The following is a 23,227-nucleotide window of genomic DNA, read 5'->3' as shown; positions in this document are numbered from 1 at the left end:
GATGATTGGGGGGAGGGGGGTTCTTCAAAGTGATTTTATTTTACTGTTTTTATTTATTTTGCCGTATTTGTAACATTGAGCTAACACAAATGATGATAGCTAGTATCTCTTTAGAGCAATCACTGCTTTCAAATGCTGTTAGGTCTCTGAGCACGAGATATTTTGTATCCTCTATAGGTGGTGCTAGAGATCCAGTTAAACTTAAGTGTAGTCCTTTCTGCTTGGTAATGCATGTTTCCTGTTAAACAGATTTCACAGTTTCCTGCTTTTAACTCTTTCCCAGGTACAAATGGTATTTCAAAAGCCACTTTTATAAGAAGTTACAAAAGGCCCGGCTGTAAACACTCTGTTACGATCCCATGAAACAGACTTATAGTCAGAAATTAATCTAACAATTTAATGTAAGTATTGATAATTTTTAAATTCCTAGTAATTAATTTTAAGCTGTGCATAGTGTTCAGCTGCAGGTCTTAGTGGACTACAAGAATGGTACAAAATGAGAGATTTTTCACAAAGCTGGGTGGTTTGAATTGTAATTATCTGTGTTTGCCCTTGGCCAATAGACCTTCATCCAGGGGATGCACCAGTAAGTCCAGGAATCTCATGTTCAATCTAATGTCACACTTAACGTTACACAGCTCTGTTATCTGCATTTCAGTTTTACAAAAAGAGTTGTTTACCTCCTAAAATAGGAAACCAGTAGATTTGTCATATTGTAAAGACTAACCTTCATTCTGGTCCCCTGTGTAGCTCTAAGATAAACAGGAAAGATAACAAAATGGTGTGAATGAATAGACAAAGCTTAGTGCTGCTTCTTCAACATTGTTTAGCTGATTGCATTATGTTTAAGTAAACAATGTACAGAGACTTCTTTCCTCCACCCTAAAAAAAAAATAGCTGATAACCAAGCCTGAAGTGGGAGCAATTTTTTTCATTTTTCTCTTCCAATATTCTTCCTTTATTTTTATGTTCAAAAGCAGTGGTTTTAGTGTTTTGGAGCAGGCAGAAGCAGATTGTTTTAATCTCTGATATTCATTTAATACATTCTTCATGTTATCAACAGACCTATCCCTTGAGAGAGCATGGTAATTCGTAACAGCATCTCTTGCAAAGCTCGCTTGCTTTCAAGCCTGTGGTAAATAATTCGCGTAGCCTCCTCGAGTTCTGCCATAGCCACGGAGATCTGCAGCAATTTGTCTCTTTCCTGAAGAAAATAATATTTGGATGGATTTTGTTCCTCTTGCCTCAGGATCTCAAAGCCCTTTGTGGTGAGTATTGAGAACTACTTCACCCATGTGACACAGGGCAATCAAACCCCGCTGTCCCGGCTGCTAAGCAGGAGCACTTCTCACTTCCCGCTTCCTACAAAATGGATGGTGTTTGCATTGCATTGCATTAGATTGGCTCTAAGAGGAACATGTAGAATTAAATATTCCTAAGTTAGGTTCCTTCTACACTTAATTTTCATTGCAGATTTTGCTCTCTACACAGTTTGGCACCTTTCTAGAATTTACTTGTGGTGTCCAAAATGTGAGTTACTGCATGTTACAGTCTTCCTTTCTCTGTGAATATGAATCGCTATGACTACTTAAAGAAACAAGGTTAAACAGAGCAAGAATGTTAGCAGGAACACAAAAAAGCAGTGATGCACAGTGTATCAATTTTCAAAAAAAGCAACACCCTCCTTTTCACCCTTCCCAACCCTTTTTGATATTTTTGCTGTTACTACAAGACACTGCTTTTTAAAACCAGACTCAAGTACCACATGGGCAAAGGTTTATTCTCTACAAGGCCTACTGGAATGTGCTTTTCCCTTTGCTTTTGTGAGATAAAAGTATGCAGCAGAAAAAATACAAAGTACAAAGAAAAATTTATCTTCAACACCTTTCATTCTGGTTCAGGGTGGCAGTTATCCGGGTGAGCTCATGCACGATGTTCGCAGGAGGTGCCACGCTGAGCTGGAGCAATAAACTGGCAGTGTTCAGAGCTAGGTCCTTGCTCAGCCTTACTGGTATCTTTAACATGGTTTTGATACACACTTTAACTGTGATTTGCATCAAAATGGCAGATTCCTGCTCAAAACCAGCATCAATTTGTCTGGTGCGCAGGGGGATTACTGGATATGCAGATGTGCCAGGAAGCGCTCCTGCGTGATTGCATGGGATCAGATCCTCATGTGAGATGAGGCCTAAAACCAAGCAGAATTTGGCTCAAAGCTAGCTCCTTTGGGATTTTTGGGAAACCCAAACTTGTATTGAACCCGCATGATTTTTTTATGTTAAAAAATTATAATATTTTCCAGTCATTTTGGCAGCGCTATTTATGCTATTATGATCTGACCGTACTGGAAAGTACCTTCAGTTAAGGGGTTTAAAATTATTCTTTAAGAATACTAGAAGAGTGCCAAGCTGTTTTTCTCTAGGTTGCAAACAACTGAGGAAAGGCTTCTTTATTACTTGCATTTATTTTATTCTGTATTTCTGATTTTACATTTATTTATCTGTGTTTTCAGGCAGAATATAGTCTGTCATCCTTTTTGCAATGTGATGCTCTGGTGTCTGTAAAAATATTTGCTATGTGCTCAATGGAAATGTTGAAGGCTTCTATCCTATAATTTCAGGCATATTGACTAGATACTCTAATGGCCTTTTACATCTCTAGTTGGAAAATCTTTAACCTTTTTATTTAAATTTTAAGAAGAGAAACCAATATTGTTAAGAGAAACTAATGTTCCCTGTCACTTATCCAGATGACCTTTCATAAGGTGATAAAGGTTTCTATAGTGACCTGAGGAAATAATGTCTCAGATATCATTGTGAACTAAAAGTCTATAGTAGGAAAAGCTTTCTTTTCTCTCTCGGGTATCCAGTTCTGCCTTTGCCTTTATTCTAATCGCTAGACATGGAGAAGGATTCATAAAACATACAGTATTTGGTTACATGGCTATCTTTCATCTTTTAGAGACTTACCTAGGCACAATGTTGTAGGGAAGGAAAAAAGTACATGAGAAAGGAAAGACTTTTTTTTTTCCTTATGCTATGCAACAAATATGCTATGCTTATGCTATGTAACAAATAATATGTATGTTCAGGGCCACGTTGTCTGCTGAGGCAATGTCCTTTAACTCTGTGACCTGTGATACCAAATAATTTATTCCATGAGCTTCAGGGTTTTGTTCTGTGCCTATAGGAAGCAAGGATTATGTACTAGTGCAGGTTCTGCTTTGGCACACGTGTTGTGGGAAATGCTCTCAGTTCCTGGTTTCAGACCTCGTGTAGACTTGCTTTTAATGTCTAAATGTGGAAACTCTCCTGGTTAGCAATGAAAGTGGGAAAATTTTATAGGTTAAAGTATGTTATTTGAGAAAAGCGTGGTTTTGTCTTTTTCAGGTTGCAAGGATATATTTATGCCTTCTAGATGAAACAATGTGTGGTGCTATGAACATCTTCCAGCTTACCAAGACTTGATGTGGCAGACACCTAAAATGACGGTCAGAAAAACCTCTAACTTTTTCAGCTTGCTTCCTGTCGATGTCCTTCAGAATGATGGAGAGCTGCTAAAATCTTTGTACTATTTGTATAAGCAGCATCTGGGGGGGAAAAAGCCTAGCCCTACCTAACAGACCTATTCTGTGTATCTCTGTTGCTCAGAGCTGCTCACATAATTTTCTAACCCGTTTTTTGATCGCAGATGGAAGCTCATCAAAACTAGGACTCCCTGATGGATGGGAGGCAGAGCAAGGCCGATGATGCAGGTCTTCTGTGTCCTGGGTGAGTGTCCCAGCCACTAACTGGTCAATGGTTGTATTTTAAATGTGTGGGATTTTTGTTTGTTTGGTTGGGTTTTTTGAAGGAAAACAGCCCCCCCCTTTTCTTAATACAATATCATACTGCTGAACTGTCTCCCCACTTACTATTAATGGCCACATTTATAATTATAGCAATAATGTGTATTTTCACAAGATTAATGCTGCTGGATCACCCACTGGCAGAAGGTGACGTGCACCTCAGAAGTATACTGTGTGGATGAGAATAACTTGGATACCTCAGTGATGAGTGAGATGCAAATACCTAGATAGATACTGTAGATAGTCGCATCTCATGATGGCCTAAAGGAAACTCTGAAAGAACAGGAATGTGTAATGCTAAGCTGCATAATGCATAACAGGCGTAATTAATAGATTAAAATTCTCTGTGAAACATGCCTTTTAGTGTTAATAAAGGAAAGAGACTATAACTGGTGACATATATTGTTGTCTTGCTACAACTAAAATGCCTTGTTAAAGTTGTAAAGCAAAATAGGTATTAAAAATATACCTTGTTTTAAAACTTATTACAAGCCTGATTTAAAGCTTACCATCATATGTAGGAACGCTTTCCCTCACCTCTAGGGGCCTTGGATCATTCTATTTATATAAGTATATATAGTTTCTAGGGGATGATGAAAAAGTTGCCAATCCTTGCTTCTTACTCCCTCTTTAAAACTTCAGAATTTATCATGTGAATCAATTTGCCTAAACAATATTAACTTTTGCTGTTGTTGTAAAATCATGTGGATCAGCCATTGATATTACTCTAATTGGATAGGGATGCTCGTAATTTAAAAAAAAAAAAAAAAAAAAAAAGCCTGCCAGCAAAATTGCTTTTTGGTGATGACTCTGCTTGAAAAGTGCTCTGCAGGGGCCCATTCCCAATTGATTATCTTTCACAGCTAATAGCTTCAAAGGCTATTTGGTGGACAGTCCAGTTTTACATTTAAATGTAAATCTTGATAGCCTTGACAGACTGATGATCAGAAAAAAGGGACGAAAAAACAGTAAAATAAATGTACAGCTGGTATAACTTTCACCAGCTCCTCCAGGGGCAATTGTAGTGAAATTAAAATGGTTACAGTTTGACAAAGCTCTTTATAGTGGATGGTGAGTGAAAACTTGCCTCAAAAGATTTAGAATTAATAAGCTGCTAAATAGCGTGTCAGCCTTAAAAGTTCAGTACAGTGTCAATGGCTCCCATTTGTGCTTCATTTGGATTCAGGAGTAGAGTTCAAAGCACTGAGCCACCAGGATAAGGCCAGTCTTTTGATGAAGCTACAGCAGAGAAGTTCTCTGGCAAACCAAGTTCACATTTGCAGCTAAAACATCATAGCAGACCAGGTCGCATCACTGTAAAAAGCTCTGCGTCCACACTCCTGATTTCCTGTAAACTGGGAGAGGCACCGCCGCTCCTGCTGGAAGCAGGAGTTTTTCTGCCTTTCAGTCACAGTAACAGTTGAGTTGTTGTGTCCATGCTACAAACAATTTTCTTCCTTGCCCTGTTTACCAGCATGGCTGCTGCTGCGGCAAGGTCACAGTGACCTCCCTGTTTGCATGTACAGGTGCAGCTGCATTCGGCTCGCTTGTGTTTGTGCACGAGAGCTGCCAGTCCACGGGGCAGCTTGCTCGTGCCCTGTGCTTCTTGCTGGGACTGGGCTGCTTCTGCACCTCTTTGTTAGCACAGGTGAAGGTGAAGTCCAGGTTTTGACAAACATCTTTTTTTCTTGAGAGACTCACCAAAGGGTCACATAAGTGGCATGACAGCAAAGCTAATAAAGATAGCAGAAGATGGATTTCTTGGCAGCACGTCAACTGCCCATCCATGTTACAAGCTGGCTGGGATTTTGGCACAGGGTGTGTAAGCTTCAGTGTCAGCTTAGAAACAGATGAGGCAACAAAAGGACCTTGAGAATTGCATAGTTGATGCCTCCTTCCACAATGATATGCTTGTCATCTTTTCAGTAAAAAGACTGAATTCAGGCAGCCTGGAGGACCTTGCAGAGATTGTCTGCATGCTTTGTAGTTGCCATTTTGCCAAATGACATTTTGCCTCTCTTCACCTTCTCCTGAGGTTTATCTTTTATCTAACCCTACACATTCCCCATCTGATCACAGTTGGCTTCTTTGCTGGCATCATTGTCCAAGCTGTTTGGGACTCTTCCCAATCACTGGCCATAACGTATTTCCATGCCAAATGTACCACGTTGAGGAGAGAGGGAGAGATGCACCCGTAAAGGACGGAGCAAGCCATTAATGCAGTTCATCACTGCAAGCGTCCCATTGGTAGAAACCTAGGGGAAGGACTTTTCACAGCATAAAACTACTGAAATAAATTGCAGTCCAGAAGTAACTCAAGGTTGTTACCTCGTTACCAACTTTTTAAATTTTCTGATGTGCTCTGAGACTCCTTATGTTTTAATATTTAAGGGAGTTTCTTAGTTGTTTTATCATGTGAGTCAGAGATGGATCCTTCACCACTGGAACTGCTTGCAAGCTTACAAATGCAATAGCTGCTCTGGCCTCATTAGACATCCCCATCATCTGCTTCTAACGCTTGCACAAAATGCTCTGAAACGTGGTCAGTGAGTAGTGCTACCTCTTTGTCTCACTCTGATTCTGAAACACAGTGTAGAGGAGCTGTAATCTAAAACTGTAATCCCAGACTGAGCCTCTGACCACTGCCATCTCCACGAGCACTGCCAGTCCCTATGTTGAGCTCCCAAAGCACATGGGCGAAAAGGTGGAAAAGGAGTTCCTCATCTCCAAAACATCTCAAGAACTGTATTGCCTTTTTTTTAATCTTTGTTACCATGGAAACTGAACTACAGACATTACTTGCTTGTTTTCTCTTACATCATCTTCCGGTGTCCAAAGATTCAGGAATACCAGTTGGCCATTGTCCATCATTTGCTAGACTTTCAAAGGAAGTAAAAAGGGAAATGCCTGGCACAGCACTGAGAAACAAGGCATCACAGAAGGAAAGACTGTCTCTGTCAGATAAAGGTGGAAAGGTAAAGAACTAAGGATAACTGGTGACAAAGAGCTAGCAGAAAAGATGTCTGTCCTGAGCAAGGGCCACAGCAAGCCACTGGCATGCTCTGCCAAGGCTGTCTCTTGTCCTCTATTTCCTCTTTTTTCATACCAGTTTCTGATATCATCCGCATCAGGTCTATGGACTCTAGACAGTTTTTCCTACTGCAACCAAAGTAACTCCAAGCATGGCTCATCCATACACAGCAGTGAAACCAACATCCTGGTAGAAACAGAATTGATGTCTCCAGCCCCTTTACAAAGATAGTTAGCCATGCTTGGTGCCAGCATGAAGGAATGAGAAGCACTTTTCAGTCTTCTGGCGTTTTTAATAATACTAATAAAAAATAATATGCCTTATCCTCAGAATTAGGCCTTCCCATTTTTCCTAAAATGGTGCATTAGGTAGTCAAAAAGGCCCAGAAGGAAATGGCTTATGTCATGAGGGAAAATAAGCTATGGGGTTTTTTGAGTCTGACCCCTCCAGATATTGTAGAAATACATGTTTCTTAGCATGGCCCATGTCGTGGGAACAGTCACCAAGTGTGCAGGACCTGGCAGCAGCGCTCAAGAGTGGAGTGCCCTGCCCACAGGTCTGGGTACACTTGGTGGAAATGCCTCCGTGCAGAAGCTGGGGCTCAGGGGACAGAAGCCAGCTGGCCATTTGCACAGTTACTGAGTACCGGCTAGTGCAGAGCAGTCGCAGGGGAGTATTTAAATTTGAATTTATCCTCTATTCTTCCCCATGTAGATAAGTCTTTAATAATAAATCCAACTATCAATCCAGTTTATATAAAAAGACATGATCTATAAAATCCATGTGCAGAAAGACAAAGCTCTCTCTATATTCAGCTCTAAATATAAAACTTCATAGGAATCTTTCCATTGATTTCAGAGGCCTTTACGTTTGACCACCCCCAGTTAAAATATGATTGATGATATGATTGGTACAAAAACTAGCAGTAACTTTATACAAAAGAAACAAAAAAGAAGTTTGTTTTACTTGTCCTTTTTCCTGTTTGACATGCCAGTTTCCTACTCTGGGATAGGTTTTCAAGTATTTGTTTCACAATTCTTTGACACATGCATGCATAGTTGGTCTATCTGCATGCGTAAATTTCTATTACAGTACTTGCCGTGCAGGTAATTCCATTCCTACACATTCCATTGTATGGATTCAATTTTTGCATTTGTTAAGCAGAAATATTTTGCATTTGGAAGAAAACTGTACCCCAAACGCAATTCTTCTGTTTGCTGTGATAACTAACAGCAAGCATTAAAAACCTAACAAAGATAAGCAAACGTGCTCACCATTAAAGCAGTACTGATTCATACTGCCAATAGAAAATCAAGTTCCTCCAAAGGTTCTCCATTCTGGACCTATTCATGTCATAAAGATGTTAATTTCTTTAAATAATAGAAGACTATCATTATTTAAGTTTAAATACAAACATAAAAACTCTACCATAAACTTAAGAATTTTCCTCTCTTTCATTCTGCATGGTCTTTTATTAGGGGAAAACAATTCCAAAGCATCTTTGGAATGGACTTCCTGAAAACTTAATCCTCATTTCTTTTAATTTTAAAAATGTTCCGTTTAAACAGTGCACATATCTTTCTGTAGTCATGTTTGGTAAAAATCTGGGTGATCAGTAATGGAAAATTTTATGTGACCCCTGTCCTGCTTATCCTTTGAGCTAGCTTGTCTAAAGAAAGAAGGTATCACTATGGTAATTGAGAATAGTTTGGCAATAAGGGGATAGTTAGCATGGCTGATGAGTTATGCCATCAATACCAAACTGATTTCTAAGATAAATGCAACCCTGAGGCATAACAAAGCACAAGTTATGACCAACTGTCTGTGTATGTGATCATCTTAGAGTGATAATAGAGTTTAGAGTTGCTTTTATCACTAGCCTTGTAAAGCATTCATTGTGTTTTTTCTGGAAGGAAAAAGATTAAATTAAAAAGACAGTGCAGTGTTATCAGTTAAATTCTTTAGTTAGCTCCTGCATTAACCTAATCATTGAACAAGTTGCTCAGCTGACATTAAATGATTCTAAGAAAAATTGAAGTATAAATGATTCATTAGGAAAGCAAATAATTTGGGTTACAGTTACAGAAACAGAATTTGAAGCTCCTCAGTGAACACATCATCTTCCATGTACAAACAGTTGATAATGTTATCAATGCAAAGCTGCCTCTGTGCTGCATTTAAAAGCAAGTTGCCTTTATTCCAGCTTCCATGCCATTGAAATCTGCTATAAATACCTACTTTATAACACTGACCCAATATATAAATTGCTTAGTTCAAAAGAAAAGCTTTTTTGGGGGAAGGAGGGGAATGGAGTAAGCGCAGTGTGTTGTAAAAGCTAAGTGGTTTTATTGGCACTTTAAAATACCCTTTTATGCTGAACTCTATCAGCTCTGATTATATATAACAACAGTAGTTATGTATTAAAAAATGTGTGTCAATAGTTATACTAACACTGTGATTTGTCATTTGTGTGCCAGAGGTCCTAAGGCTTGACTGACAAAATCTAGCCACAGCTTCACATTAAAGGGATCAAACACTGTTGATCAAATGTTGTTTATTTGGTAAATTGATAAGAGGTACCATCTCAGTTATTTAAATAAAAAACTTCATATATACCAACCACAAAAGTGCTAATGCATTCTGCATTCACACATCTCTTACGGATGCCCATCTCTATGAAAGTGCAGAAATCTCGACTGTCATATCAAGTCACCAGCCCATCTAGTGCGGGAGGTTTATCAATGAAATAATGAATGAAATAAAACCTCTATTAAAGATTAAGTAACAAGTTTATTCATATGCACACAGGATGTCTGCCATCCTCCTGTGCTCCGTGATTTAGTTCGTGCTGCAGTGGCTGTGCGGCTAGATGTTGGTGATGGTAGGACCTATGAACTTTTGCTCCTAAAACAACATCCATATGACGTGAGGTAAAGGTATGTCTCACTAAGAGGTAGTAAGCCATATATTTTCCACAGATTAGCTACTCAAAACTAGCACACTTTTTTATGTGACAGGTGAGAAGGTACAGTCTTACCTGCACTCTAGCCAGTACTTAGCCATTCAGGCAGCTTGTCTCTCCTAAACTTCTTAAATAAGCAGCATATAAAGCAAACAATAACACAATTACTTGCAAAGATCAGTAAAGCTCTTAAAGGTATGGTTTTAAAACAGTGCTGTATATAAAGTAGTGAATAAAGTGTCATTGCACTTGACACAAATGAAGCTGTCCTCAGTCAGCAGGTGTTGAGCCCGTTTTGGTCAGTGAGAGGAACCACTTTTTCTGAACTGGTTTGCTCTGCTTCCACGTGAATTCACCAGCTGTGAAATGAAATATCCCTCAGGACAGTTCACTCTTGGAATTCTCCACCTCGGCTATACTGTACAGAAATTAGGGTAAAATGGAGGAAGCAATTTAATACTAGAATTCCCAAGAGTTTAGTTGTTTTGGTGAGGTGTAGCTATGTTACACATTATATATAAAAATGATTTCTGAAAACCCTCTCTTTGCAATCATAGCTATTCTAGTAGGAGTTAGATCAATGACTTAATATTGAGAATTGTTGAGACCTCACTGAGTAGTGAGGTCTTTGTTTTCTTTTCCAGCTGTTTTCTTCTCAGCTGAAGACCAAGCAGTTAAATTCCTGCATGATCAGCCAGCTGTTTTTCACCATTAGTGAGCATGCTTTGAACAACGTGCCACAGCTGGAGAACATGCACCTTCTTGCCCACATATAGACCAGCTGCCATCACCTTTGAAATCATTCATTTTGAGTTGCATCTTCAAGTCCCAGGTCCTCTTAATTGCACAAAGGCTCTGACCTGCATTCACTGAGCAAACGGCTGTGGACGCTGGAGAAGTTACCCTCTATACAGCTCTCGTTGTCTTCTGCAGCAGAGCTGCCATGCACAGAGTATTTGGCAGCACTGCTGCTGCTCTGTTCACTTTTAAAAATAAAAATCCGTTGTCGTCGGTGCCTTAGACTGTTGTGCAGTACTGCAAATGAGGAGGGCTGGGGCAAGGGTTGAGTTCTATGCTCTGGAAACAGAGACCTCCAACAGCGAGCAGAAGGACTGCTGGGAACAGCAAGGTTTTAACGTGCTTTGATAAAACACTCCGGGCTTGTTGTCGGAGCCCTGTGCCAGAACGACTCCAGGAAGGAATGTCCTGTCAAATATTGGTAGTGGCTGATATCAATGAGACCCTATAAGGATGGGAAGTTTGCAGCATTATAGCTTTAGGGTGACAAACATGGCCTTGTTGCTTTATTTGTAAGGCACCTACCATCGTTTTAGTGGCTTATGAATATACGGTAAAAGAAATAATCATTTCAAAACATTTTTGTTTTAAAACTCCATTTATAACTTTGCAATCTAAACTGAGGAGGATAGTCACAAAGGCTGACCATCACCTAATGAGGCTAATCACACCCTGCTCTCTCCATATCAGCGGAGGGAAACAGTTTTCTCCCAGGGTGACTCAGAACAGCGTTAACTTTGACGCACCCTTCGGAAGAGCTTTGCTTTTTGTTTTGCTACATGGTGAAACTAAGCTCATGAGGCTGAAGTTAGCCTTTGAGAGTGTTTCCTGTAAAGGCAAGCGATGCCTGAGACTCCCTTCTTTCCTCCGTGCTCGTTCAGTTTAGAAGCACTTGTTTTCAGTTTTATAAGGAGAAAGTTTGCTAAATGAAATGTAGATTTTATTTTTTTTTAATTTCGAAAGAAGCTGAATTTTCTTTGTAAACTGTATGTTTCAATGATAATTTCTGGGTAACCAGCATGTTATTCAAGTGATGCCTAGGTGCTTCTGGCTGCAGATACTCTGTTCAGGAGCAGCAGTATCCTGGTTTTTCGGTTGTGTACAAAACTCATCAAATCAATTACAGAGCCAGTTCTGTTAGTAGCCTTAAGATGTCACTAACTGACTTGGCCTTGGCTTTTTCTCCTGTTTTGCAGCAGAGCTTAGACTGGAGAAACGGAAATGGACTGTTATTTTTAACACATCTCCCCCCTCCTACAGTGACTGACAGACAAGGTGCTGATGTCAATTGACTAGTGTTACAGGCATTAATTAAGTCAACTAAAAGTCCTTTTAGTTTCTATTTCCTTCTGCAGGGACGACTAGCCTACATAAATGGGAGATGCAAGGAGAGAAGGCGAGCTCTGGAGTGATCAGCAGCTCAATATGCGCCAGGAGGAAGTCGGGCTTTGGGAGCCAGCAGAAACATCTGTGGATTTGCTCATGCCTTAATGAGCTGCATGAAGAAATACTCGTGTGAGGGCCTCATCTGAATGTTTGCTTTATCGCAAGGGCTATATTAAGCATCTCGATGTTTTTCACTCCTCTTTCGACTCACTTTTTTGTTCTGTTTCTATCTATCAGCACTCCATGGTCTCCCCATGCGTTACGTTGAGTTGCTGAAGCTACCTCTGTGGTGCCATCCCAATCCTTGCTCGCTCCAAGCGAGTCTGCTTATTTTTCCCCTCTGACTAAATTAGTCTGGTCAGAAAATGGCTCTTTTCAGCACCCGTTTGTGATGGTTTTTAATTTCTGTAGTGAGATATTTGCATTGGAACGGTGCATGGATGGATGCAATTGGACACTGGTAGAAAATTATTTTATAGCAAGACCGGTTTATACCTGATCCAAACCGGGTGCTAGCAGCTGCTGGTATTGCAGGATGCTCCGGGCGAGTCAGGGGTGCAGGCAGAGACTCTGGGGAGTCACACCCCAACCTCGTACTGCTGGCCAACCTCCCGAGCTTCTCTCCACCGAGCTCCTAGAAACGACCACAAGACAAGCCAGTGGCAAGTGGGTGGTGAAACTGAGGAATGTAAGCCCCTGTCAGAAATGTTAAACTAATATGTTTCGTTTTACATTTGCAATGGGCTAAGACCATACTAAGCCAGCTGACATGTGATAACTAGGGCCAGGCCTTTGACCGCTGATCCCTTAACTCCCACTCGCTTCGGGTTTTGTCAGGGCCACCCTAAACTTTACTGAAGTCGGAGAAACCACTGATGACTTTCAGTGATCTTTAAATTAGATCTTTAGCACCCATCGTACTAGCATCTGTACAGCTGGGATCAGTGCCAGATTTTTGTCTTTTCTGTTAAGCAAGTATATTTGGGCACTACAAAGGAATGGAAATAACAAGGAACTTCTGCTCTACTGAAATAAGATGTGCAGCATGTCTCTGGAGCATCCTAGCAATAGATAAAGGTTAAACTGGGAAAAATATTCTGACTGTTTCAACTCCTTTGTCTATATTTACAGTTGTTAAATAGGTATATCACTGGTTTTATGGAAATACAACTATTTCGTTCTTAATATTTTGTCAGATACTGCAGTTTAAACTGCCTTTATACTAGATTATTATTGCTTGTCCAGCCAGTATAATATAGTACCAATAACTCCATATCTATATTTTATTCTTATAATTAAAATACATACAGCTTCCTCAGATTAAAGCATAGTTTACTGAAGTACAAATCTGTGACAAAATCTGTCAAATCTGCAAATCTGTTTTTTTCCTACTCCTACTAAATGCTCTATTCTGTCTCACAGAAACATTATCCCAATGCTATTTTCATGTAATTTTGTAGACATTTAATTAACTGGGATCTGGTCTGCATGTCATTTCTTTACCAAAAGAATTATTTTAGATGGTTATACAAGTCACCTAGTGCCTTCTATCAGAAACATCTGTTGTTCCTACACAGTATATTCGCAGCAGCAAGTAATACAGCCATGAGCTGTAAACTAGCAGTTAGGGTAATATGACAAGTCACATGTCGACAAGGCCATCGTCTTACATCTCCTTTTGCCTCTTCTCACTCAGTTAGGATTCATAGCACGCTTATCTTTGCACAGATATGCCAGTGCATAAAAAGCTGGTATCCTGTTCCCTAGAATTATATTTAACAGGGAAAAGAAAAATTATGGCCAATGGGGGAGGACTGGATACCTTTTTAATAGTACTCGTTAATTAGGAGAATCAGTGAGTATAATGAGAATTGTTGTTGTGACATGCAGTGAAGTTTTAAAACACTAATGTTAAATGTTTAGATCTTCAAGAGAACAATGTATTTGCATTTTTGTAAGGTTTATTACTTAAAAAAAAAAAAAGTAGTAAGAAATGGTAAACACCAGGCAACGTGGAAATGCATGGTAAGAGAGAGTGTACTGGCTGTGGTTATAGTACAGGTCTCTGATTCAAGGTTTACTACTCTACTGTGCTTGCGTGAACCTTTTTGTGACCCCAAGCAAGTTACTCCCATCTCACTATTCTTCCATTTCCTCTTTCTGTAAAATGATATTAATAGCACTTCAGCTGCAGAGCAGGTTTATTGTACAAGGCTTAATGAATGTTTGTCCCCCTCTGATTGAGATTCTTTCCTGCTGGAGGCAAGAATTTTAAGCAGGTTGATTAAATATAAAAGGTTTCTAACTTGGAAGCTATTATTAAAAGCAGAAGGAATTATTTCTTAGGGAATTTTTAATTTGATGTCCATTAGAATTGTCTAAAACTCAGCAGCTTTAGTTCTTCTGTTATTTAGCAACTTTATTTTTCTTTCCCAGGGAAATTCTACTGGGGAATGCTCTAACTTTTGAAATAATCCAAGACAATTAAGGCATAGACTAACGCCCTTAAACTTTCACTGCCCTGAGGAGTAGCAATTCACAGCCGTTCTGCAGTCAGAAAAATTGTCACTATGCTAGCAATATAGCTGCAGTTTTAGGATTGCAGGAAAACCTGATTTCAAATATTTGGCCAGACCCAGCTTCCCTTCCCAGGGGCCTAAAGCTGTGATGTTGGCATAAAGCTGTGACCGGAAAGCTCAAACCCTCTTGGTGAGGTGCGAGGCCCCTTGCAGTTTGCGAGGAGGGAACTCAGCAGCCCCTGAGTGCTGCGTGTTGGACATGGAGCACTAAATCAAGCCAATAGGAAACACTGGAGACAACTTTAGGACATCCTGAATGTCTGGTGGAGGCCAGCGATGTCACACCTGTGTTCACCTGTAAGCCAAAGCCCAGAAACCTCACTTGTTTTTTGCCCTTTGAAAGAGGGTTTGCATTCTTCCTTTAAAAAATTGCTGCAAAAGGATGTGGTTGTGCCCTTCGTTTTCAGAATAGTTTATTGGTAAGAGTCATTACTGAGAAAATAGTTCATGTCCTCTGCCACCTTCTGTCCCAGAGGATTCAGAGGAAATTTCATCCATCGTTAGTGTTAGCTGGTGGACTGTGCCTCAGGAGCATGAGGGTAGCCTCTTTCCTTGTGACAAAAAGACAGATACTGGCCTCTGGCCCTTGCTCTTAGGACAGTTTCTGTGATTTATGTTAAACCATCTTTGGATAAAACACAGAAACAGTCCTAGAAGCAGGGCAAAGCGCAAGAGCTCGCGCTCCTCAGGTGGCGATCCTCGCTGCTCGCTGCAGAGCCGTATGCCTTCCCCGGCTCTAGCGAGTCTTGGGCTGCGTCCCACCAAGTGGCAAGGCTTTACAGGATACGGCTCTCTGTGTTTTGCAGTATTGTTCAGCGGGTCTTTTGACATGGCCTACATTGCAGCTCAACAGCTGATTTCTTTGTCAGATCTGGAAATTTTCTCCTAAAAGAGAAGCTTGGTTTCCCAGCCCTCATTCCCTGAAGACCCCTGCTGCAGAACGTCCTGCTGAAGCTCACCGGCGAATTCCCAAATATTTTAAGTATCAATCATGCCAACTTTTTATCTAGCACTGTTCCATTTTCTTTCGCCAACTCTTGCTGTCACTTAGTTAAGATAGCTTCTGCCACCGAGAACATTAAGTAAGTGACTGGTCCTGGTGTTGAACCATTATTCTTGGAGAAAGAAAATTATCAATCATTAAATAAAATGAGAGTATTTTTAATCCTTGCAGAAATAAGTGGGTAGTATGTGGCTGACAAAAATATGAAGCAGGCATAACATGAACTTAATTTGATGTACGTTAGTCTTGGGTGTCCGTTTTGCCGCTGCAGATGAGTAGGGGTCCAAAAGCAAGGGTCATTCACTGGCCGATTCAGACACTCTTTGCTCGCCCTGGCAGCACACTCAGAAATCAGTTGTGTTAATGTAAAGAAAGGTACATGCATACACAAGGAATTTGCTACTGGAGCTGAACACCCAGCTCTAACACTTCTCCCAAAAGTTTGCCATAGACTCGCACTTTATAGCTATTTTATACTTCAAAAGTATGCCTCCATAAAAATGAAGCAATCTTTATCACAGTAATAAAAGAATAACTGCAGGATCCTGTTGTGCTTCTGTGTCATGAAAGTAGAAAATTGTAAACGCTCCTTAAACTTTTAGGAAAACTTCAAGAAGTTCCCTGAAAGCTATGTATGGTCCTTTCTGGAATCCGTTCCCTTTGACCATGAGATGAAACAGCCTGAGTTTTCAAACATGTATACACACACACACATACATATATATATAACATATATATATATGTAGGCTGTTTTCACACTTGTATGTATTGCTCTTAAGGAATGACTGGCAGAAAATCGGAGAGTTTTTGTAGGGAAGTCATACAGCCAGATCTCTTTCATTGCAGTTTGTATAAGCATTGAATAATAGCCGACTGCATCTCTGACTCTAACACAGACTCAGGCGAGGAGTTGTATCTAGTGGTCTTCACTGGTTTCAGATATTTATTTATTGCAAAATTGAACTAAGTGCTTGACTAAGCAGTTCTTACAAACAGGTGTATGAACTGAAGTTAGGAGTTATATGAATTTAATCTCTGTTCTGAGGATATGATGAAAAGCTTGGCAAGAATGTAGACAGTAGCCAAGGCAAGTGTTACAGAACACCATTGTGGTTAAGGGATTATATAGCTGCTGCTGGTGGCCAGAGACAAAAGATGCGATGTTTTAAGAGTTAGCCGAATAGAAACCGCAGTGATTCCATTATTATACAAACAGGGCTTAAAGTCCTTGTCTTTCTTCCTGATGTGTTAAAAGCAATTAGAGTGCTTAATAAAATTCAGGGACAAGTTTTGTTTTGCTCAGAAAATGGAATGGATGGAGCCTCTTCAGAAAGCTGTGTGGTGAGATTTTGCCAATATCTGCAACTTTACAGCTAAGAAAACTAATTCACATATGTTTCCCATGCTGCAAACTGAAATGAATGGATAACAGAGGCTTTATGAGCTGGGCTAAAGGAAGAAAACAGAGGGGAATGTATAAATGAAGCTTTTGCTATGGGAAAAACAGCTATAATATGCAACATACACCGCCAGCAAATCTTCCATTTTTTTCCACTTTACTTTGGTTCAGTGACCTCACATTTACTCCTAAATCTAATCTGGTTCTCTTGCGCATGATATCAACTGCAGAATAAATAGATCAATGTTGGGAGTCAGTGTGATGACATGGGAGCAGTGCTTAACGTGGTGGGATTTATAGGTGGTCAACACGCCAGTGAGGATGTCGGCAGCTTTCATCCCAACGGGCCGGGAACACGAGGAATTGTGATGCAGCTACGAACCCACAATAAAGTAGAAAGGATCATTTTCTGTTCTCTCTCCTCAGATGTCCTGAGACACAAAAATGATAGAATTTGCTGAAATCATAATTTATTGTCAAACTTAAAAAGTGAGCAGACTTGTGTAACAACCCTTGCACACATCTGGAAGGAGGTTGTTTCAGAGCTGTGCAAAATGACTGCCATAAAAGCTAACCAGTGCCAGTTTTGTCTTGGTTTGGAGTCCAAGTAACAAAATAGACTCGGTTCAGGGAGAAGATTTTAAAAGTTTTAAATAAACTTATCATTTGCTTATGTTTCTGTATGAGGAGTAATATTTTTTTTTCTCTTTGGCAAAACAGCATATAGTTAAACACTTGAATGTCAGCTTAATTCTTCTGACTTTTGAGAGTCATTCATTGGTGAAATTCCCGAGTTATTCATATCCTGCACATGTAGAAGTAACGACAACATTAGCATGAAATCTCCCAATTGAAATTGGAAGTTTCATGGAGCTTTTGCTATAAAATAACAATAACAACTATCATTTCTTGAACCTTGTCCACAATATCATATTAAGTTTTAGATGTAATAAAAAATCATATAGGCCTCACCTCTCATTCAATTCCCTTAAAATAAACTGAGAGACTTGCTCTGGTAGCTCAAGTCATAGTTTGTGTCTTTTTTATCTTTATTACATCTTGGTATGCTTAGGCAGTGAAAACAAAAATCTTCCTCATGTAAAAGTGTGTTTAATAAGCCACATTCTCTCCTTTTGCCAGTTGTTGGTTTCTTCTGGCATCAATGCACAATTGCACATATAGAAATGTATGCAAACTGAGGCTGCAGTGAAAATCAGGTTTCTAATCTTCTTTCACTTTCATGAAAAAATCGTATTTTTTCAGGCTGTCTGCAGAGCTGTCAGAGTTGTCTATTAAAAGCAGAGCTTGTATTTTATCACCCTTTACTTAGTCCTAATTTTTCAAATGTGGGTACAGTGGTTGTGCCTTCATAACAGTTGCAATATTTGTTCAGCGGGAAATTGCATGTCTATATATACACTTTTATGCAATTTCTTATTCCAAGTTTATTAAAGGCATTTTTTGCAGGCACACCTCTTAAGAAAGTCCCTAATTTCTAGTTTTCTGTGTTAACAATATATATATATGTTTCAGCTGCTGATCTCTCTCTAACTATTGCATTCCCAATCACTTTTCTTCCATCAGAGGAAGCAATCAGAAAAAGCTGTCATTGCCCCTCAAGGTTTCTTCTTGGCTAATTGGAGTTTTGGGCTCTTTATCCTGATGATTAAAAGAACAGCTGAGTGGAAGTCAGAACGCATTTACAGAGCTGACACACCCAGCTCTGCTGTTTGGTTTGCACTGATTAATTTAGCAAATGAAACTCCCGTAAACTCACATAACATTTTGCCTATACAAAACTACTGTTGCTATATGGTTTTAAGTAAGCCCTAGGTAAACTATCTTGTAGATAATTAAATCAGTATGACAAAAGCTTTTAAGATCCTCCTTTTTGTCGAAAAGTATTTTCCTGTAAAGTAACATTTTGTGCTGAAGCATATAGATTGTATGAAATGAAACAGCCCTTTTAAAGAAGCTGCCTTTTCTAGTGTATGAGAAAAACAACTGTTACTGTTTACACTCTTCAATCAAGGTAAGCATGTTTGTCTAAAGTATTACTACAGCTTGGCTTGCAAACACTTCAAGATTGCTTACCATTTTTCTATATATAGGCTTCTCTGTGGAATTGCCTTTATCAAAACTTTTGGGAAAATCTTTAACAGAATCTGAGAAACTTGCCTAATTTATGCAGTTATCTATTCTCCTTTGTATTGATTCCCTCCATGATATATGTTTATCCTCCATGCCTGTGATAACCTAGAATTAAAACTGAAGCATTTCTATTTTATGCCTGTAATTGCTGGTAGAAAAGAGATGGGTTTTTTTGTGTGTAAAAGCCATAATATAAAAGCTATTATAAAACTGTCCCAAACTTACAAGACAGAAACTTCCAAACAGCCAAAGACTTATCTTACTGCAGTTTTTACAAACTACTTTTAAAGAGTTAACTATTCCTATACCTTTTGTAATGAAATAATTCTGAGTGAACCAGTGAGCTCTTGGGTTTTGAGAAGAGAGAGAGTGCTGGGGACATGGTCCCCACATCAAAACTGTCCTAGAGAGATCAACCATTGATGATTTAAATCTTCACTACTTTATCTCTTTGTTTGCTGCTTGGAATGCTATTGATACCTTCTTTGTCTTTGTAATTGTTTTAATTAGCCACCCAGCATGGGCCCCTGACAGTGCTTGTGATAGAGTATTATGGACAACCCAGCAGGACAGTGAGCCTGTTAACATGAAACACAGACATTATGGCAAGCTTAATTTCTTTTATTTGTGTCAATTTTTTTCCTGTCTTCTTTGTGTGTGTGTGTGCATTATCAGTTGACAGGATGGAAATAACTTTGCAAGTACCTTGGCCTTTTAAAGAGGGAAAGAAGCGTGAAAGCACCATCACAAACACTTCTCGGAGATTATACAATTAAAACTGATATTACCACAAATCATTTCTGGAGTCAGACAAAGAATGAAACGTTGGCCATATTGATTAGCCTTTTCATGCATCATGTCTTCAGCAATTAGACTGATATTTATGTCAGTTACTGTACTCTCGATTCTGCAAATTTATTCTTAATTATTATTCTTTGGCTCTGTAACATTATTTGTTCTTGTTGACCACATCCTTCTTTTGCAAATGGGAATCTGGATGTTCGATTATGATGCAGATCTGCAGCTCATTAGCAGTAAGCTTTGGTACTGTTGCCATTGGTAGACAGTTCTGTCCTTTCACTGTGTGGGAACTTGTGACTGTGTATGTTCTGCAGAAATTGTTTTTAAGAGATAAACGATTCAACAACATCAAAATCTCAAGTCCTTTCATAGTATAGTTTTTCAAAATAATTTTGTGCTTGGGCTAGAAGAATGTGAATGCAGAGAGAGAGGTGCTTCATAAAAACACAAGTTTCCTTTGGATCTGGATTGTTCAAATTAGCCTAAGGTCAGTCCCTGCCAGTTATTACCTCACTTCAGCTGTTCTCTGGACATTAATAAAAGCATCTGCTTTATTAACCGGGAATCTAGTTTTGAACTTTCAAAGCAAGGAGGTTTTTTGGGCTTCCCCCTACCCTATGCTGAATTTCTAGCTTGTTAGCCTATTTGTTTCATTTTATTGGCCTCCTTGAAAAATGTTTGTGATAAAGTATTAGTCTGTGGCTTGATGGACCAGATTGAAATCACTCTCTTCTTTGACGGAGTCAAATGTAAATCCTAAATGCCTGGGAATTCCTGTGTTGTGTTAACCTAAAGGCACTGCTTATTTTCAGGGTTGCCAGCTCTTGCACTTTTTCACATCCCTCAGTCAAGAGGAAAAGGTGTGTAGTGAGGGATGGCTTGAAGAGGGAGGTTTGTTTCTTAAGGAATATTTTAATCATGACTGTTTTGAAGAGAACCTGAAACACAGCCTGTAGTGCCCACCAAAAACCAAAGGGAAACCTCTGCGGGGGGAAGGCAGAGAGGGCTGGGACGTGGGTTGCTGAAGGGCTGTGGCTGGCAGTGGGGTTGCCTCCAAGCACTGCAAGACCTGAATCACTGTGCAGTGAACTGAAATCCTAAAACGAAGGGTTCTGCCCCTAAAGCGAGGTGGCTGAACAGGAGCATATCTGCACCTTCCACACGGCAATTTGCAGCTCAGCATTTGAAGGTAAATTATCATCCTTTTCTATTGATGTTAATGCACCAGCGGTGGCTCTCGGGGGCAGAGGGCTCCGAGTCCCTGGCCCCATTGGACGGGACAGCAGCAGGAGCCTCTTCGGCCTCTGTGAAGACTGGGAATCAAAGCTGTGTTAGCCAGGGACAATAATGAAACCCTACAGCCATAATTCAATACACTAGAAAACTGACTTAATTTGTATTGGGAGGATAAGGAAAACCCACTGCTGTCAAAATAGCAAAAGAAGGTATACTAGAACACGAAGGCAAACAGCATTGCCTTATGTACAGTGTGAGGGGTGTGGATTCCTACAGACAGAAGAAAGCAGTGAGATGTTCACTGGCCAGGCTTGATCCACCTCTGATGTAGTCTAAAATGCAGTAAGTCTAAGTTTCTCCGCAGCGTGGCCCCACTTCCTGTGCTGGCAGATGTGAGAGAGTCACTGAGACCCCTCAGCACAGTTCACTTGCATTGGTGGGGTAGGTGCATGGCAGAAATTTAGTTGTCTCAAGATTTGGTCATTTTCATTCAAAAGGCACAAGATTTGTAGCGCAGTAGCTTTGCCACAGGTTTCCTGTTTGACATTGGGCAATTTATACATAACCCATCATGTGCTTCAATTCCACCCCCCTCAAAGTAGATGCGGGTCGTTTGGCTTTTCTAGGCTACTCTAAGGCTAAAAATCCAATGATGATTGCAAAGAGCTCAGACAGTAAAGGCTATTTGGACTGAATAGAAGGGATTTGATAATCTCTCTGATACCATGCTTAGCCATCCTTTACAGAAAAATAAATAATCTTCATTTATGTCTTCTGTTCTTCAGATAGAATCATAACTCTTTAGCAGCATGCGGATTGAATAGCTGTGGCGTGCCAAACTGATACTCATAGATATATGTGACATTCTACTATTTTAATCAAAAATAATCAAGCCAAAGATTGCAAATGTCTTTGCTGCATAAAATTATATACTTGCAAACTTTTATTTTTAAATTTCTGAACTCTTCATTCTGATTGCTTTGAATTTGGATGTGCATTCACTTCTTGAAAACAGCACTGGTGGCACTGCTGATTAGCTAATTACAGTTAGGTTTTCATTTACTTATTTCAATACGGATTCATGGAAAATACGTGCACAAATTAAAGGTATAATTCAATGTTTGTATTATACACTCAACTCTATGCCTAGTATTTTTGATGAACCTGACTGATGGTAATGTAGATACTGTAATTTATGTGATACCATAAATGCAGCTGGCTGTGGGCAGCACGAGTTCAGTGACATGATAAATAAGAGGCAGATCATTACTTTAATTAGCTTGGGCTCAAAATTACTTATCCAGAACCCATTGAAGTCAGCGGAGCACCTTACAGTGATTTCACTGGTTTTCATATCAGGCACCTGGAGGATATTGAGGCTGCTGTGCGCACCTCAGCCCATGGATTGACATTGCAAACGGTGCTGGGGAAGTGCCAGCTCAGTCAGCTGCTGCTGATCCCTTCCTCCGCCTTCCCTTTCCACCTCGCTCCGCTTGTTCCTGTGCTGTCGGGTGCAGTCCTCGCCAGTAGGTCAATGCAGCTGCTGGGTTGTGGTGTGAGCAGTCTTGAGAAAAATAACTTGGCCTAAAAATTGTGAGGTTTCTTTTCTTTTCCTTTTTCTTTTTTTTAGCTTGGACCACTTTCTTGATAGAGCTCCCAGCACTGCTGAACGGGAGCTGGTGGAAAGCTCCAGGGCTGGGCCCAAGTCAAGGGGACAGTGGGGGCGGCAATACCATAAGTGATTTCCCCTTGCTCAATGCTTTGTGATATCAGATCACAGTTTAAACTGAGCATCATTCGCAGAATGAAGGTTGGATATCCAACAAAGTCAATGGGAAGAGAAGGGTACCCTCCGGGCGAGTGGCTGAGCACCTGAATTAAATGCTTAAATAGATGTTATGAGTACCTTGTACAGGAGCAAGCAAAACCCGAACAAACTAAACTCCAAAAGAATCCCTTTCAGCTGGTGGAAAGAGGTGGAATTTCTCCAGCTTAAAGCAAGTTTGACATATTATTAAGAGACTCTTAAACTCT

At 39.9% G+C, this 23,227-nt stretch overlaps 1 long non-coding RNA gene across 1 annotated transcript; it reads left to right on the top strand.

Annotated features, from left to right (window-relative positions):
* The first annotated feature begins 28 nt into the window (after positions 1–28).
* On the top strand, positions 29–13,540 carry LOC106491749 (uncharacterized). Its single transcript, XR_001293819.2, has 5 exons — positions 29–401; positions 1,064–1,268; positions 3,390–3,490; positions 3,691–3,770; positions 11,994–13,540. It is a non-coding gene; the product is annotated as an uncharacterized lncRNA (long non-coding RNA).
* The last annotated feature ends 9,687 nt before the right edge of the window (positions 13,541–23,227 follow it).

Source organism: Apteryx mantelli, chromosome 18 (assembly GCF_036417845.1).
Source record: "Apteryx mantelli isolate bAptMan1 chromosome 18, bAptMan1.hap1, whole genome shotgun sequence".
NCBI lineage: Eukaryota > Metazoa > Chordata > Aves > Apterygiformes > Apterygidae > Apteryx > Apteryx mantelli.
The sequence above is the reverse complement of the archived record's forward strand: the minus strand, read 5'-3'. Positions and strand labels throughout refer to the sequence as shown.